The sequence below is a fragment of the Macrotis lagotis genome, chromosome X (genome assembly GCF_037893015.1).
Source record: "Macrotis lagotis isolate mMagLag1 chromosome X, bilby.v1.9.chrom.fasta, whole genome shotgun sequence".
NCBI lineage: Eukaryota > Metazoa > Chordata > Mammalia > Peramelemorphia > Peramelidae > Macrotis > Macrotis lagotis.
The window spans coordinates 114470014-114490122 of record NC_133666.1 but is presented as its reverse complement, the minus strand read 5'-3'; the positions used below and the strand labels follow the sequence as shown (position 1 = coordinate 114490122).

Below are 20109 nucleotides of genomic sequence, written 5' to 3'. Positions count from 1 at the left end.
TTTTCTTTTTCCCATTCCATTTCCCTTTTTTTCCTATCGACTCCATTTTTACACCATATTTTATCTTCGAATTCAGCTTTCTCCTGTGCTTCAACTATAAAAGCTCCCTCTACCTGCTCTATTAACTGAGATGGTTCATATGAATATTATCAGTATCATTTTTCTATACATGCAGTTCATCCTCATTAAGGCCCTCATATTTCGCCCCTCTCCTCCAATCTCCATGTTTCACCTGAGTCCTGTATCTGAAGATCAATCCTTCTGTTCAGCTCTGGCCATTCCAAAAGGAACCTTTGAAATTGCCTTGGTTCATTGAAATTCCATCTTTTTCCCTGGAAGAGGACATTCAGCCTTGCTGGGTACTTCATTTTTGGCTGCATTCTAAGCTCTTTTGCCTTCCAGTATATTGTATTCCAAGCTCTATGAGCTTCCAATGTAGTTGCTGCTAAGTACTGTGTGATCCTGACTTCAGCTCCACGATATTTGAACTGTGTCCTTCTGGCTGCATGTAATATTTTCTCTTTGACTTGGGAATTCTGGAACTTGGCTATAATATTCCTGGGGGTTGGTTTTTTGGGATCTCTTTCTTGGGGGGATCGGTGGATGCTCTCCATTTCTATTTTGCCCTCTGCTTCTAGAATATCAGGGCAATTTTCCTGTAGCAATTCTTTGAAAATGATTTCAAGGCTCTTTTCCTAATCATGACTTTCAGGTATTCCAATAATTTTTAAATTATCTTTCCTAAATCTGTTTTCCATATCAGTTGTTTTTTCAATGAGATATTTCACATTTTCTTCTAATTTTTCATTTTTTTGGTTTTGAAGTATTGATTCCTGATTTCTGGTAAATTCATCAATCTCCCTGAATTCTATTCTTTGTCTGAAGGATTTGTTCTCCTCAGAGTTTTCTTATCTCTTTTTCCATCTGGCCAATTTTGCTTTTCAAATCATTCTTCTCCTCAATAACTTTTTGAACTCTTTTATCCATTTGACCTAAGCTTTGTTTTTAGCATGCTATTTTCTTCAGCATTTTTTTGGATTTCCTTGACTAAGCTGCTGACTTCATTTTCATGTTTTTCTTGTATCTCTCTTCTTTCTTTTCCCAGTTTTTCTTCCAACTCCCTCATTTCATTTTCAAAGTCTTTTTTGAGCTCTATCATAGCCTGAGCCCAATTTCTGTTTTTCTTGGACTCTTTAGATGCAGGAGCTTGTGCTTCTTCATCTTCAGACTGAGTATTTTGATCCTTCTTGGGCTCATTTGCAAAATATTTCTCAATGGCCTTCCTCTTATTTCTTTGCTTGTTCATTTTCCCAGTCTAAGCCTGTTTTTTAGGGTGCTCCCTGAGCTTTTGGGACACTCCCACAAGGGTCTCAGTGTGTGAGGCTCTGTCCTTCCTCCTGGTCTGTGAATGACCATAAGCACCTCCCTCTGCCACGGGGCTGAGGTGGCGGGGCCCTGTTGTTCTATGGGAGGGCCTAGACTGAGATTAGGATCTGAATGTGGTCAGAGCCCCAGAGTCCTGTTCCAGGGGCAGAGGACAGAGCTTGTCAGTCTCTCTTTCTTCACTCCCCTCCCTCAGCTTAATAGGCTCATGCCCTGGGGGCTCCTGCTTACTGGCTCCGCCTGCTTCTGTTTTCTTGTCTGGGCTGCTGAAAGACCAAGCTGCTCCCTGTGTGCCCTGAGGGCTGGGCTTCATGTGCTCACTCTGGCAGAGGTCCCCCGCTGTTCCCCCACTTTGTGCCTGCTGCTCCCTGGGGTGTAGCTCAGGAGACTCCCCCACTGCTGTGAGTTGCAGCTCCCAGCACCCTGGGGCTGCCTCCGAGAGGCTGAAGTTCTTTGGCTCTGGCAGGCCACCCCATCTGGCAGGCCGGCCCCGGGAGCAGAGCCTTTCTGCTCTTTTCCAGGTTACCTTGAGTAGGAGAACTGCCTCACTGGGTCCCTTTGTGGGTTCTGTCTCTTGAAAGTTTAGTTAGAGTCCTTAGTTTATGAGTTTTTATCAGAGAGCTCCTAAGACTCGATCCTTTCATGTCACCATCTGGGCTCCGCCCCCCCCAATATTTTTTAAATTATCTTTCCTAAATCTGTTTTCCATATCAGTTGTTTTTTTCAAGGAGATGTTTCACATTTTCTTCTAATTTTTCATTCTTTTGGTTTTGAAATATTGACTCCTGATTTCTTGTAAAATCAGCAATCTCCCTGAGTTCCATTCTTTGTCTGAAGGATTTGTTTTCCTTAGAGAGCTTTCTTAGCTCCTTTTCCATCTGGCCAATTCTGCTTTTTAAAGCATTCTTCTCCTCAATAACTATTTGAACTGTTTTATACTTTTGACCTAAGCTGGTTTTTAGCATGCTATTTTCTTCAGCATTTTTTTGGTTCTCTTTGACTAAGCTGCTGACTTCATTTTCATGTTTTTCCTACATCTCTCTCATTTCTTTTCCCAATTTTCCTTCTATCTCCCTCACTTGATTTTCAAAATCTTTTTTGAGCTCTATCATAGCCTGAGCCCAATTTCTGTTTTTATTTGTGTCTTTAGATGTAAGAGCTTGGACTTCCTCATTTTCAGATTGAGTGTTTTGATCTTTCTTGGGATCACAGGCAAAGTATTTCTCAATGGTGTTCCTCTTTTTTTCTCTGCTTACTCATTTCCCCAACCTGACCCTGGTTTGGGGGTGCTTCCTGAGCTTTTGGGGCACCCCACAAGGATTTCAGTGTGTGAGGCTCTGTCCTCCCTCCTGGTTTGTGAATGACCATAAACACCACCCTCTGCCATGGGGCTGAGGTGTGGGGGTCCCTGCTATTCTATGGGGCACTTAGACTGTGATCAGGATCTGAATGTGGTCAGAACCCCAGAGTCCTGTTCCAGGGACAGAGGACAGAGCTCGGCAGTCTCTTTCTGATCCCTCCTTAGGCTCTGTTCTCATGCCCTGGGGGCTGCTGATTACCAGTTTCTGCTTCCTGTTCCTGGATCTAAGCTGCTGTGACCACACTGCTCACTGTGTGCCCTGAGGGCTGGGTTTCACCTGCTCACTCTGGCAAAGGTCCCCTGCTGATCCCCCAAGTTGTGCCTGCTACTCCCTGGGGTGTAAATCAGGAAACTCCCCCTGCTGCTAAGAGCCTTGGCTCCCAGCGCCCTGGGGCTGCCTCTGGGAGGCTGAAGCTCCTTGCTCTGGTGGGCCACCCCTCTGTCGGGCTGCTCCTCCAATCCGGGGAGGCAGAGACTTTCTGCTCTTTTCCAGGTTACCATGAGTTGGAGAACTGATTCACTGGGTCCCTCTGTGGGTTCTGTCTCTTGAAAATTTAATTAGAGTTCTTAGCTGAAAAGTTTTAAGAGAGAACATCTAAGAGAAGATCCTCTCTTGTCACCATCTTGGCTCTGCCTCCCAAATATCCACTTTTTACTTGAAGAATTATACTGTTTCTGGGTAAGTTTTATTGGTTATATAGTCCAAGTCCTTGGCTCCATTTTTTCCATTTCCATTTCCATTTCCATTTCCATTTCCATTTCCATTTCCATTTCCTTTTCCTTTTCCATTTCCATTTCCATTTATTTATTTATTTGTTTGTTTGTTTGTTTGTTTTTTTGACCTCAACTTCCCTTCTCTCAGAATGAGGTAAATTTAACCATACAATAAACAAAAAATAAGCTAATGAGGTGAATAGAATGATTGAAAACTTAGATATTATAGACTTCTGGAGAAAAGAACCTTCATTCTTGTTGGGATTGAGGTAAACCCTAGAGATCTTAAAATAGTGTCTGACATCCCTCTGCCACCTTGGCCGATCCTCAGCTACTTTTATGTGAAATTTGATAAATCTTATATGATTCTGACTTTTGTTCCATGATATTTGAATGGTTTCTTTTTCTCTTCTTGCAATATTTTGTGCTTTAACTCGCAGCACTGTACTTAGAATATATGTGTCTGAAAGGTTTCATCTGGGGATCTTTAAGATGACAAGGTAGTTTTCCTTTATAATTTCTTGAAATATAATACCTAAGCCTTAAGTGTGATCATGATTGTTAATACAATAATATTTTAATTATCTCTCCCCAATATTTTTGAGATCAGTTGCTTATCTGATTATACAGTTCACATTTTGTTCTCCATTTTCATTATTTTTGCCTTGTTTTATTATTTCTTGATGTCTTTATGTCTATGCCCCATCATTAGATTTCATTGCTAATTCTGTTTTTTTAAGGAGTTCTTGAGTAAATTTTGGTACTTCTTTTAATCCATTTTATTGTTTCTGTTTTTAAGGTCCTATTTTCTTTAGCATTTTGTTCCATTTTTACCACGTCATTATATCTCTTTTCATTCTCTCATCATTCTCATGTATTTTCCCTACTTTTTCTCTATTACTTCTCTATTTCTTTAACTCTGCCAAGAGTTTTTCTTGGTCATGTATTCAATTTGCATTGTTCTCTGAAACTTTATTTCTAGAGGCTTCCAGGGGGAAGCTAAAATGGTGGCATGAAGCTAACATGCTCCCGGAGCTTTTCCATATCAAAGTTTAAAGAAGCCTCTACTATGACATTCAAACTACAGATCCCACTAAGAAAAGGAGAACATCCAAAGAAGTATTTAATTGTAGACATGGTTGTGGAGGATCTTCAGTGAAGATCTACTTTTTTGGGGGGGAGAAGGGGAAGTAAAGCCCAAATAGGCTTGAGAGTGGGAGAGCAAGTGGGAGGCATTTAGCCATATCCAGGTCCTGACAGTTTGACAGCATAAGTACTGGCAGGTAGATAGTGAATCAGCAGGGAGGTGCCAACCCCAAACAAGGTCAGAACCCTGGGAACATGTGGACAAAAGACAGACTTGAGTTAGGAACAAACCACTATGCAGGCAGAACCTGCTCATAAAGGTGGAAATAAATCTCAGCTGGACTGTTTTGGCCACATCTTAGGCAATGACAAACCAGGGAACATATTTCAGCCCCAACAGAAAAAGCTTGGGTCTATACTTCCTCTATCCCAGGAGCAGAGCTTGAACAATCAAAATGAGCAAAAAAGATAAAAAAAAAGCACTCACTTTGGAAAGCTATTATCAGATAAAGATGATAATAGTGCCCCCTTGGAAGAAATAAACAGTAAAAAAATTACTCACAGGGGAAGTCTCAAAAAGAGTCTATGAATTGGACTGAAATCCAAAATCTCATAGAAGAACTTTAAAAAGAATTTAAAAACCAAAGAAGAGAGGAGGAAAAAATGAAAAAAAAAGAAATGAGAGTCATGCAGGAAAATTATGAAAAACTGATCAAAGAAATCAATTCCTTTAAAAGTAAAAATACACGGCGGCAGGCGGCTGGGGCCCGCGGTGGGAGGATGGCCCTGGGAGCAGGGGCTGTGGCGGTGAGCCGGGACCGAGCCCCGGTCGCTGCAGCACCGACGAAAACCTAGTATGGATGAAATGCTCCTGGATTTGTAGTGATAGGACCCTGCTTCCAAAATAAGCTCCTCTACTTAGTATGTGTAGTCTTGGGCCTCAGTTTTCATGTTTCACAAAAAAAGGGGAATGGACAAGTTGGACTCTGAGGCCCTTTCCAGCTCTGAATTAAATAGTAAGAGGAAGGTGTTTTGTTAAAATTTCTGTGGAAACAAAATATAAGTTCATTAGGAGATAATGGATGGAGAAAAAAAAAAACATACGGTGGGTGTGAAGGCCCAGATGCTATGTATGTGAAATTGATATCTTCTGATGGTCATGAATTTATTGTAAAAAGGGAGCATGCTTTGACATCAGGAACAATAAAAGCCATATTATTAAGTGGCTCAGGTCAGTTTGCTGAAAATGAAACCAATGAGGTTAATTTTAGAGAAATTCCATCATATGTGCTATCGAAAGTATGCATGTATTTTACTTACAAGGTTCACTACACTAACAGCTCTAAAGAGATTCCTGAATTCCCAATTGCACCTGAAATTGCACTGGAATTGCTGATGGCTGCGAACTTCCTAGATTGTTAAATAAAATAAATTATAATAAACTTAATTTTTTCAGTATTTAATACCCGTAGTTCAGTTAGTAACGTTTTTCATATAGCATGTTATGTGGTAGGGAGGTGGTGGTTGCGAACTGTAAAGTTCATTGCAAAGCAGATACTTTCAGGCCTTTCTTTTGCATAGAAATCAGTTGAAATTTGTTTTTCCACTTAAATAAAATAAGGATATTTCCACTAAATGATAAATAAACAAATATGCCAATTAGTAGATGGCTATACCTTATCCTTTAGATGTGGTTTTAAATATTAGAACAGTGATTATAATGAGTACTGAAATTTAGGCAAATACTACAAGTTTATACGGGCTAAGTATTTTTAGGGCTTTGGTTTTTATTTTTGGACAGGGAGGGTTAACTTGAACCTACCATATCATAGCAGTCTAGCTTTATTAGTTATGCAACTATTTTGCATTGTCAGCTTCTGTTTATAAATATGGCTTGGCCAAAACATTAATTTTCTAATAACTCTTGAATACATAAGAATTGATCTTATGAGTCTTTTTGATAAATTGCAGTCGTGTTAGCATATCAAAATGTATCTGCATATCTGTTTTTGTCATACTACTTAAGTGGTATTTTTCTTTTAAAATAATTATGGAAGATTGTTAGGTATAGCTTTTCCAGTAGTGAATTTTTAAGAACTTTAGCCAAGTTGTCAATAAATAATCACAGTCCTGGATAGCTATGGCTCTGAAAACTTAGGGATAGTCATACAATATCCTGTTTGAACAATCCAAAGTACTGTACTTAATCATCTAGCTAAGAAAGCTTCCTTTGCGATTTAGTTTTCACTTATTACATTATAAAAGCATTACTTAATTGTATTAAAATAAAATCACGGCAAATTTTATCTATCCATACCCCCACTTACTCCCCACCCCCAAAAACCAACTAGAATTGAACAAAAAAAATCAATCAAAATAATCTTTATGGGATTTAATATGTGGAATTCATGGTGAGAGCCTGGCATAAAGCACCTTAATGGTTTGTGGGTTCAGGTTTATTGATGATTGAATCATGTCTTTGTATGTAGTGTATAAAAGAGTTTTGCTGATATTAAGGAACAAAGGCTATACATAATGGATAATACCCTTTGATGACCTCACCAATATAATAAGGCTTTTATTAATAAAAATAAATATTTGACCTTTAGGATTAAAAAGGACAAATAAAGACTTCAGTCAGGGTATCTCTTTCCTAGGTATAGAGTCAAGAACATGAAGATTGAGTTTCAGCTTCTTACTTTTCAAATAGCAGAGAATTAATTATACAATGTAAATTTAAATGCTGGTGACTAGATTCTTTAGTTTACAAATTGGCAAGAAAAAAATTATTCTAATGAATCATTTTGCTTGATTGAAAAAATTATTGCATCTTTTAGTAATTCATTAAAAACAAACTAGTTTATATACACAGTATATTTATATTTATATATATTTCATATTATAGAAATATATATATATATATATATATATATATATATATATATATATATATATATACAGTGTTTGCTTATCAAGTTCAGGGATTTTTAGTGCTAGATGGTGACAAAAATACCAATTATGTAAAGATATGATCTTATAGGTCAAGATGGTAGCAGAAACTACATTTCTAGTGGGCTCTGTCCTAGTAGGTTATCTTTTTAACTCATGGCTACATTTGATGACATCATAAAATACTAAAATTGATGTCCACAGTTTAGTATGGCTAGAATTCAGAGGAGAGGTTATGTATTTCAGAATTGGTACTGCATGATAAGTGAGATAATATTTACTAAATAATATGAGCTATTTTGTATTACATATATAGTCTGACCCTATTTTAAAAGAACACTAAATTCCCAATTCATGGTTTTTATTCTTACATTAGGCATTTTCAGTCATCATATTCTTGTATACCCAGAATGATTAGATATTACTTATCTGGTTTAATTTAAGATAGTTTAATAGTTTATATCATATTTAAATCTATAATTTCTTATGAAGTTGGTATTAGCTTGTTTTTGAAATTTCATTTAAAATCCTACTTTAGTCTTTTCCTGCCTTGTTGCATTTGTAGCACATAAGATTCTGTTACAAATAAAACCCTTACAGCAACATCTACTTGTTTCATGTTCCCAGAATAACTAAATTATCTTAAGTTTTAATTTGTGAGTGTGGATGTGTTCTCTTGTGCAAAAAATCAGTGAATGAGTGGGCAGAATCTCAATACCAATACTGTTGAAAAATAGAATTTATAAGCATTTAAGTTCAGTTGAAAAGACAGCTTAGTGGATAGAGAGCTGATGAACCTAGGAAGACTAGTGTTTAAGACTCACTTTGCTTACATGATAGCTGTGTGACCTGGGACAGGTTCACTCTAAGACTAAAATGCAGAGAAAGTGCCAACTTTCACTGATAGAGGGGAATTTCCTTACTTGGAAGTTCTCTACCCACAAAATCAGTTCCAGTCCTTATTGTTTATCCCTTGAACAGCTCCTGATAGTGGATAAACTGATTTTCCTTAAGAGTGTATGCATTTTGTACTGTTATGTTTTAACTTTATGATCCTATCAAAACAGTCATTACATTTTTTTTAAATTGGTCAACTGATTTCAGAAATTTCTATCTAGAAAGATGTAGGAAATGCTAGAAACCATACAATCTAAGTTAACAGGCACAGATTGTTTCATTTTTACCTATACACCTATATACTGTGATGCTATTGTCCATATCCAATTTTGAAGTTGGAATTGAAAATTATAATGCTTGATAATATTTAGAGGGCAGTTGATCATGGCATTTTATTTCACATGTATAAATGTAGTTTATTTTTAGACCACACAACTTTTTAACTTGTTATGACTAACCCAATTTATAGAGAACATAATGGTTTGTTAATTTGAACAAATAAAGATTTGGCTCATTTGAGAGGTCAAATGATCTGATAAAAAAAAAGTAAAAATAACAACTGGAAAAAGAATGTAACTCTTCAAAAAATAAAATAGAGCAAGTGGAAAAGGAAATACAAAAGTTAATTGAAGAAGAAAGAACCCTAAAAATTAGAATTGAACAAATAGAAACCAAAGAATCTATTAGACTACAAAATTCATCAAACAAAATAAAAAGATTGAAAAAATAGAAGAAAATGTAAAGTACCTTTTAGGAAAAACAAACAACCTAGAAAATAGATCCAGGAGAGATACCATTTTCCCTCATGTATAAAATTCACCTTAATTTGGGGGCCCAAAATTTGAAAAAAAATGCATTATATAAAGTTATTGAACTCAAGTTTTATTCATCATGAAATTCAAGGACATTCTGCTCATAGCTTTCAGCCATCTTTTGGGCAAGTTTGGTGCATGTACACATGCTTAGACCATTCTGTTTCATAAATCTGAAGCAACAATTATGTCCTCCTTTGAAATCAGTAACTTTTTCATCAGCAATTCTTCTGGCCTCATGCTGAACTATTTTTTTGGACACAGGAATTCCAATTGCCCTTTGCTTTTCAATCCATATCTTCAATTCCCTCTCTAAATCAGGCCATTTTACTGACTTGCCTTCTGGCAAAGGCATTTTCAGTAGGATTTCTTCCTATAGCCAATCTTGTATTGTTTTCTCAGTTGGAGGAGTACCAAACAGCATGATTTCCATTCACTTTCTTTTGAGTAGCATCTTTTTTTTTTATCCCTATGCAAATGTCTATTTTTAAGTTACAAAATTTCCTTCCACCCTCCCTTCCCACCCTCCTCACCTCAGCAGCAAAAAGTTGGGTTAGCATTGTACATACAGATTTTGGATAAACATGTTTGCAGATTAGTCATTTTCAGTAAGAGGAATGAGGATTAAGGGAAAGAGATACATGAGATGTTTATGAAGTGTTCATCAGATTCTGAAGGCTTTTGTTTTGTTTTGTTTTTCTTCCTCTTGTGCAAAGCTGGCCTAATACTGTTGTCCTAGCTCTTTGAAATGCTGGGAAGAACAACATCTCACAATGTTGTTGTTAATGTGTACACTACTCTTGGTTCTGCTCCTTTCACTCAGCATCAGATCCTGTAACTCATTCCATGCTTCTCTAGATTCTGACCATTTTTGATTTCTTATAGAATGATAATATTTCATAGTATTCATGTACCATATCTTGTTTAGCCATTTTTCAATTGATAGGCATTCCTTTTATTTTTGCAAACTGGATCATTTTTAACTTGAATTCAGCACCGTTCAAAAAATATTTTCTGAGCCATTTCTGGGCAGAATGTGGGGCAGCTAGGTAGTTCAATGGATAAAGCATGGGCCCTAGAGTCAGGAGTACCTGAGTTCAAATCTGCCCTCAGATACTGAATAATTACCTAGCTGTGTGGCCTAGGGCAAGCCACTTAACTCCATTGCCTTGTAAAAACTAAAAAAAAAACAAAAACAGAATGTGGCAAAATGTAGCCTAATAAACCAGTAGCAAATGCAAAGCAATGTGTGTAAAGACAATAGATGTGAAAAAGCAGGAAATGAAAGTAAAAAAAAAAATCTACAAAAATGAGCAAAAAAACAAGTGGGAAAAAGTGGGAAATGCAAATTAAAAAAATCTACAACCATCTTATAAAACACTCCCAAATTTTAGACCTGAAATTTTTTGAAAAAGGGGCAATTGTATATATGGGGAGACAATTATTTACAAATCTTTTGATTACCTGCAAACCTAGAACTTGGAAAACATCTTGTAGGAAATTATCAGGGAAAACAGTCTAAATCTGCAAGAACCAAAAGACAGTCTTTGAAAGAATATATAGAACTCCTCCAGAAAAAAAGACCCCCAGAATAAAAACTCCAAGGGCTATTATAGCCAAATTCTAGAATTCTCAAATAAAAGAGAAAATACTACAAGCAGCAAAAAGGAAACGATTTAAATACAAAGGAAACACAATCAGACTCACACAGGACTTATTAGCCTCAACATTTAAGGACTAGAGGACATGGAATACCATATATATCAGAGCACAAAGGACCTGAATTACAACCAAGAATTTACTACCCTGCAAAATCCAGGATCAAGGGATTCATAATTTCCTGATAAAAAGACCAGAAGTAAATAGAAAATTCAATCACCAAATACACAGCACAAGAGATGCTTTAAAAAGGCAAATGAAAAGGGGAAGGAAAAAAGAAAAGAAAACAAAAACACATGTTACTCAAGACCATCAAATTGCATACATCCCAAAAAGGGAAGATGTAACAGTTGTAACTCTTGAGAATTGGATTTCTCTTGGGATAAATAAGGGTTTGAATATAATCAAAGAGACTGGACTTAGAGGATATGGATATGGTTGGTTTTTGTTTCTCCATTGAAGAGGACCAAGATGACATTACTATGTTTGAGATAAAAAGCCCTGATGAAAAATTGTGGTGTTTATGCTAAACTTAAGTGTTTCAGCTTCCTTTGACCTACTTTAATTTAGTTTTGCGCACAAAGTTTAACACATTCTCTGATGAGGGCACCATGAGTCAATGTCTCCCATACCTAACAATCACTTTTTTTGTTTTTTTTTAGTTTTTGTAAGGCAATGGGGTTAAGTGGCTTGCCCAAGGCCACACAGCTAGGTCATAATTAAGTGTCTGAGGCCAGATTTGAACCCAGGTACTCCTGACTCCAGGGCTGGCGCTTTATCCACTATGCCACCTAGCCACCCCTAACAATCACTTTTAAAGTTCTTAAGAGAGACCTTCAGTGTCCCAATACTTTGAACACTTTGAACACTTCAGTTAATTAAATCAAAAGCAACTTTAGGAGCAGAGAATGAGAACCTACATTGAACTTAATTCATACTTTAGTTATTGAGGGTTTAAGTACCCTGGATGCAGCAAAAAAGGGGAATATGGGAGAAAGTATGCTTGGGGGGAGGGGTACAAATGGTTTATGAAATGATTTAGTTTTGGGTGATACCTTGGCTCATGAGGACTGTGTGTCCTTGGAGGATACTTGAAAAGGGAGTAAGGTACAAAAGTGTGATTATAATTTTATGTAATTCAATATTCTTGAGAAGTGTATTTCTAATGAGACAGGAGAGGGGAGTGTACTTAGGGATTTTGAGGAAATGCTGCTTATTTATCAGTTTATCAAGCAATCAATCTGTAATTGTACTTTGATAGTACTTTGAGTTTATTAAGCAATCAAGCAATTAATCAAGCTTTGATTAAAGACACCAGATTAATAGTACTTGATTGATAAATAACACCATGCAAAGAAATACAAAGGTCTATAATTTTAGAGGGAAATAAGGGAGGGTAAAAATACTGAATAAATTCTATTCAATAGATTTAGCCCAGAGAGGGAATAAGATACATTCCCACTTCAGTTTAAAAATCTATCCTAGGGGTAGCTAGATGGTGCAGTGGACAGAGCACCAGTCCTGGAGTCAAGAGGACCTGAGTTCAAATCCAGCCTCAGATACTTAATAATTCTCTAGCTGTGTGACCTACAGCAAGTCACTTAAACCCATTGCTTTAAATAAATAAAAAAAATTAAATGTATCCTACACTACAGGAAAAGGGGTGCAGGAAGGGAAAGAAAAAGGAAGAAGGGACTGATAAAAGAGCAGTGAAGGCTTAAGTGAAAATAAACTGAAAGATAAATTATAAAAGAAAAGTTAAAGAGGAAAAGTAGTAAAACATTAGTGAGGAATAAGAAGAATGGAAAGAGAAAACTATAAATGGGAAAAGATAGACTAGAGTGAAAAACAGAATTATTATTCCTAACTAAAATGTGAATGGGATTAACTCTCCCATAAAATGGAAGTGGATAGTAGAATGGATTAAAAACCAGATTCCCACAATATATTGTTTATAAGAAACACATTTGAAGCAGAGAGATAAAAAAGAAGGTAAAGGTAAAAGGATGGAGAAAAATATATTATGCTTCAGCTGAAGTAAAAAAAAATCAGGGGAAGTGATCCTGATCTCAAATAAAGCAAAAGAAAAACTCAATCTCATTAAAAGGGCATTATAGGTAATGAAACTATATCATTATTAAATGTATGTGTACCTAATGGTATAGCATCCAAATTCCTAGAGGAAAAGCTTAGTGAATTACAAGGAGATTTAGATAGCAAAAGTTTAATAATGGGAGAGCTCAACCTCCCTCTCCGAGAACTGCATAAAATCTAACCACAAAATAAACAAGAAGGAAGTTGAGAGATGAATACAGTTTTAGAAAACTTAGATTTGATAGACCTCTGGAGAAAGCTTAGTGGGGATAGAAAAGCCCATATCTTTTTCTCTGCAATGCATGACATCCATAACAAAACTGACCATTTACTAGGACATGAAAACCTTATAATCAAATGCAGATGGGCAGAAATAATAAATGCATACTTCTCAGATCATGATGCAATAAAAATTACATGTAATATAAGGTCATGGATAGAGAAACCAAAAATTAAATGGAAACTAAATAAGTTAATTTTAAATTATGAGTGGGTCAAACAGTACATCATATAAATAATCAAGAATTATATCCAAGAAAATGAGAACAATGAGATATCATATCAAAATTTATGGAATATAGTCAAAGCAGTCTTGAGGGGAAATTTTATATTTTTAAATGCTTGTATGAATAGAATAGAGAAAAAGGAGATTAATAAATTGGGGAGTCAACTAAAAGACCTAGAAAAAGAACAAATTAAAAATCCCCAATTAAATACCAAACTAGAAAATTTGAAAATCACGGGTGAGAATAATAAAATTGAAAGCCAAAAACCCCCCAACATTGTTCTAATTAAAAAAAAATTGTGAAAAAACCAAGAAAATAGATAAACCTTTGGTTAATCTGATTTAAACAAAAAAGAAAGAAGATAACCAAATTACCAGTATCAAAAATGAAAAGGGTGAACTAACCACTGATGAGGAGGAAATTAAAGAGATAATTTGGAGCTATTTTGCCAAAATTGATGCCAATAAATTTCAGGGAAATGGATGAATATTTACAAAAATACAAATTGCCCAGATTAACAGAAGAGAATATAAAATACTTTTATAACCCCATTTCAGCAAAAGAAATTGAAGAGACTATTAAACCCTCGAAGAAAAAGTCTCCAGGTCCAGATGAATTTTCAAGTGAATCTTACCAAACATTTACAGTATTCCTATTCTAGATAAATTATTTTTAAAAATAGGAGAAGAAGGAGTTCTACCAAATTCCTTTTATGAGGTAGCACAATATATAAAACACCAACTCTGGAGTCAGGAGGACCTGAGTTTAAATCTGGTCTCAGAAAGTTAATAATTACCTAGCTGTGTGACTTTGGGCAAATCACTTAACCCCATTAACTTGGGGAAAAATAAGAAAATTATTTTTATGACACCAACATGATGCTCATAACTAAACCAGAGAGAATCATACAAAGAAAATTATAGACCAATCTCCTTAATGAACACTGATGCAAAATTTTTAAATAAAATTTTAGCAAAGAGATTGCAGCAAGTTATTACTAGGAAAATATACAATGATCAGATAGGATTTTTACCAGGTAGGCAGGGATGTTTCAATACTGGGGAAACACTCAGCATAATTTAACATATCAATGGCATATATAGTTATAATTATCTCAATAGATGTTGAAAAAGTCTTTGATAAGATACAACATCCATTCATATTAAAAACACTAGAAGGGGGGCTAGGTGGCACAGTGGAAAAAGCACCGGCCCTGGAGTCTGGAGTACTTGGGTTCAAATCCGGCCTCAGACACTTAATAATTAGCTATCTGTGTGGCCCTGGGCAAGCCACTTAACCCCATTTGCCTTGCAAGAACTTAAAAAAACCACTAGAAAGTATAAGAATAAATGGAGTTTTATTTAAAATAATAAATAACATCTATCTAAAACCATCAACAAATATCATATGTGATTGGAATAAACTAGGAACATTTCAATAAGATTGGGGTGAAACAAGGATGCCTATTTCTTTAACAATAAGAGAAGGAAGAGGAATTGAAGGAATCAGAATTGACAGTGAGGAAACATAGCTTTCACTCTTTGCAGATGATATCTTTAGGTATACCTAAAGACCTCAAGAAAATCATCTAAAAAACTACTTGAAATAATTAACAAATTCAACAAAGTGGCAGGATATAAAATAAACTCACATAAATCATCAGCATTTCTACATATGAACAACAGAGCACAAGAGCAAGAAATAGAGAGAGAAATTCCATTTAAAATAATTGCAGACAATATTAAATAGTTGGGAATCTACCTCCCAAAGCAAAGCCAGAAACTGTATGAAAGCAATTACAAAGTACTTCTCACCCAAATAAAGGAAGATACTTGTAATTGGAAAAATGTCAATTGCTCCTGGGTAGGTCAAGCTAATATAATAAAAATGACAATTCTTCCCACATTAAATTACTTATGCAGTTCTATATCAATCAAACCACTAAATCATTATTTTACCTGACTTTAAAAATAAGAACAAAATTCATCTGGAGCAACAAAAGGTCAAGAATATTAAGGGAATTAATAAAAAATGCAAAAGAAGGCACCCTAGCCATACCAGATCTATCAAAACTTTTTGGTATTGGCTAAGAAATAAAGTGATTGTTCAATATAATAGATTAGGTGCAAAAGAGACAGAAGGAAATGGTTTTTAATAAACTACTATTTGATAAACTCAAAGAGTCCAGCTTCTGGGGTAAGAACTCACTCTTTGATAAAAACCAGTGGGAAACCTGGAAGATAGTATGGTAGAAACTAGAATTGGGCCCAACATCTCATAACCCATACCAAGATATATTAAATGGGTACAGGATTTAGACATAAAAGACAATATTAGAAGCAAATTAGAAGAACAAGGAATAATTTTCCTGTCAGATTTATGAAAAGGGGAGTAGTACATGACTAAAGAAGAGATAGGGAAGATTGTCAAAAACAAACTGGATAATTTTGATTATATTAAATTAAAAAGTTTTTGCACAAAGAAAACCACAGCAACCAAGATCAAAAGGAATATAGTAAATTGAGAAACAATTTTTTACAACTAACGTTTCTGAAAAAGGACTCATTTCTAAATTATATAGTGAACTGGGTCAAATTAATTTTAACAAAACCAAGTTATTCCTCAATTAACAAATGGTCAAAGGATGCAAAGACAATTCTTGGATGAGGAAATCAAAGCTATCTATAGTCATATGAAAAATTTCTCTAAATAATTATCAATTAGAGAAATGCAAATCAAAGAATCTCTGAAGTATCACACACCTCTCAGATTGACCTATATGACCAGAAAGGATATTAAACACTGTTGGAGGAGTTGTAAACCTATCCAAATTTTCTGGAGAGCTCAAAGGTTAAGTAAAATATGTATAGCTTTTGATACAGCAATATCACTACTGTGTCTATATTCTGAAGAGATAATGATAAAAGATCAAAATCTCACATGTAAAAAAATTATTCATAGCAACTCTATTTGTAGTAGCTAAGAATTGGAAATTGAGGGGATGCTTATCATTTGGGGAGTGACTGAACAAATTGTGGTATATGGATATGATGGGATAAGAAATCATGAAGCATGAGATTTAAGAAAAGTCTGGAAATACTTGCATGCATTGATGCTGAGTGAGATGAACAGAACCAGGAACACATTATAACACTAACAACAACATGGATACTTGCTCAACCATGATAGACTTGCTCATTCCATCAGTGCAATAATCTGGACAATTTTAGGGGATTTGTGATAGAGAAACCAACTGTATCCAGAGAAGGGACTGTGGAATTTAACCAAAGACCAAAGATTATTATCTTGAATTTTTAAAAATTTTATTATGCAATTTGTAATTTTGCCATCTCTAATGTTTTCTTTCTTACTTTTTGGTTATGATTCTTCTCTCACAAGAAATTCACTTTCAATCTATTCTTATCATAGATGCAAATGTAAAGGCTATATCAGATTGTCTTCCATTGTAGGGAGGGGGAAGGGAGGGAGGGAGGGAGAAAAAATTGTATAAAGCTCAAAACCTCACAAAAATAATTTGTAGAAACTGCCATTGTATGTAATCACAAAATTAATCATATTTATATACATATATGTATATATGTATATAAAATTAAAAGCAATAAAGTTCAGGTCCCATAGAGTAAGATTTGAAGAGCTAAATGTGGAGTATTAAGTTACAGTTTTCTAGGTCCTTTGGGAAATGTTCATTTCATATCTGAAATTGCCACCATTCCAAGTCTAATTTCAGATCAACCAAATGCAGACCCTTTCCTAGAACTCATTATTTACTTTAAAGCTAAGGACAAGAAAAATGAGATTCCTATATTGAGATGTAATGTGGTCACAGCAGAATGATCCCTTTTTCACTTCATTGCTGAGCTTTTACAAAACTCAACCATGCTTTGAAATGAAAATTTGAAAAAATGAAATCAGTATACTTTCCTAAAGTCTTTGAATGAAGTTTTGTTCTGCCCTTTCTTAATCTCTTCTCCACCTTTCTTTTGTGGGGAGAGGGAAGAAAGAATTCAGTATGAAGTAAAAAATAACAGCCACAGGATCATAGATTTAAAACATGCAGGAAAATTGTGAATCATCATTCATACCTCTTCATTTCATTTGAAGATGACAAAGGGAAGCCCCAAGAAGTCAAATGATGTGCTTCAGGTCACAGAAAAGGTAATAGTTGAAGCATTTTTTTCAATAGTCTTATACCTTCAGTAAATGATATTCAATCCCAAGTCTGTTCCTCATATGCTTAACATTTTATTATATATAAATATATATATACATACATATATATATATATATATTAGGAGTTCTAAGGTTTCAATATGCACAATGTACATGACATAAGACTTCTATTTTCCTCAGCAAATCATTAACCTTTTCTACCTTCCTTATTCTATAAACAGAAATTCTCTTTTCACTTGTCTTTCTAGAAATAGCTCTATATACTTGGCTTCCACATTTACTTCTCATTAATTAGACAATTGAAAATAGGGTACTTCCATGAATATCTATAGGGATTCAAAGAATAAAAGTGTAAAAGAAGGTAACTTGGCCTTACCAGTTCTATAATTATATTATAAAGCATCAGTCATCAAAGCTCTTTGGTATTGGCTAAGGAATAGAGTGGTGGATCAGTGGAATAGACTAGGTGCAATTGCAGGAAATGGTTATAGTAATCTGCTGTTTGATAAACCCAAATAGTCCAGCTATTGGGATAAAAACTCTGTCTTCAATAAAAATTGGAAGTTAGTATGGAAGAAACTTAGATTAGACCAACACCTCACACCCTATATCAACATAAGATCAAAATGGATACAGGATTTAGACATAAAAAACAAATATTATAAGCAAACTAGAAGATCAAGGACTAGTTTACCTGTCAGAACTATGGAAAGGGAAACAGTTTATGGTTAAGGAAGAGATGGAGAATATCACTAAAAACAAACTGGATAATTTTGACTACATTAAATTAAAAAGCTTTTGCACAGACAAAACCACTGTAGCCAAGATCAGCAGGAATGTACTAAATTGGGAAACCATTTTACAACTAGTATTTCTGACAAAGAACTCATTTCTAAAATATACAGAGAACTGAGTCAAATTTTCAAAAAAAACCCAACAAGTCATTGCCTAATTGACAAATGGCCAAAGGTTACACAAAAGAAATTTACAGCTGAGGAACTCAAAGAGATCCATAGTCATATGCAAAATTGCTCTAAATCATTATTTATTAGAGAAATGTAATTTAAAACATCTCTGAGATGCCTCACACCAGTCAGACTGAACAATATGACCAGAAAGGACAATGATCAATGCTGGAAGGGATGTGAGAAATCTGGGACACTAATACATTCTTGGTGGAGCTGTGAACTCATCCAACCTTTCTGGAGAGAAATTTTGAATTGTGCCCAAAGGGCAACAAAAATGTGCATACCCTTTGAACCAGCAATACCAATACTTGGTCTATACCCTGAAGAGATTATCAAAAAGGGTAAAAACATCACTTGTACAAAAATATTCATAGCAGCCCTGTTTGTGGTGGGAAAGAATTGGAAATTAAGAAAATATCCTTCAATTGGGGAATGGCTTAACAAGCTGTGATATGTGTGTGTGTGTGTTTGTCATGGAACACTACTGTTCTATTAGAAACCAGGAGGGATGGGAATTCAGGGAAGCCTGGAGGGATTTGCATGAACTAATGCTGAGTGAGATGAGCAGAACCAGAGAAACATTAAACATCTTAACCACAGCTGGCCTGCTGTGCCAATGACCTGGCTAGCCAGGACCTAAGGACCTAAACAACAAGGGGGTGATGATCAACATTGATGGACTCACTCATTCCACCAGTGCAACAACCAGGGACAATTTTGGTCTATCTGCAATGGAGAATACCATCTATATCCAGAGAAAGAATTATTTGAACAAAGACCAAAGACTATTACCTTCAATTTTAGGAAAAAAACCCATTACTTTATTATGTAATTTTGTTATCTCTTATACTTTATTTTTCTTCCTTAAGGATATGATTTCTCTCTTATCACATTCACCTGAGATCAATGCATACCATGGGAACAATGTAAGTACTAACAGAATTCCTTCTGTGGGGGGGGGTGGAGGAGGGAAGCAAGAAAGAATGGGGGGAAAATTGTGAAACTCAAAATAAATAAAATCTTTCTAAAAAAGAGAAAGGTTACATTCTTTTTCCATTTGTTTATTTTTACTTTTAAAGGAGTTGATTTCTTTGGTCAATTTTTCATAGTTTCCCTGCATGACTCTCATTTCCTCTTTCCATTTTTCCTCTTCCTCTCTTCTTTGGTTTTGAAATTATTTTTAAAGCTCTTCTAAGAGCTTTTGGATTTGAATCAAATTCATAGACTCTTTTGAGATTACCCCTGTAGGTAATTTTTATTATTTTCTTCTGAGGTGGCACTATTACCATCATTATGTGCATAGTAGTTTTCTATAGTGAGCCCTCTTTAATCTTTATTTGCTCACTTTGATTGTTCCAGTTCTGCTCCTGGGGTATAGGAAGTATATACACAAGTGTTTTATGCTGGGATTGGGATCTAATCCTTGGCTTATCATTGCCTAAAATGTTAACTATGCAGTCCAGGCCTTGCCTTTGCAGAGATTTTTCCTG

The 20109-nt window shown here is 35.3% G+C and overlaps 1 pseudogene; it reads left to right on the top strand.

Moving 5' to 3' along the window:
• Nucleotides 1-5638: 5638 nt before the first annotated feature.
• LOC141501379 (elongin-C pseudogene) lies at nucleotides 5639-5965 on the top strand (annotated as a pseudogene).
• Nucleotides 5966-20109: the final 14144 nt, after the last annotated feature.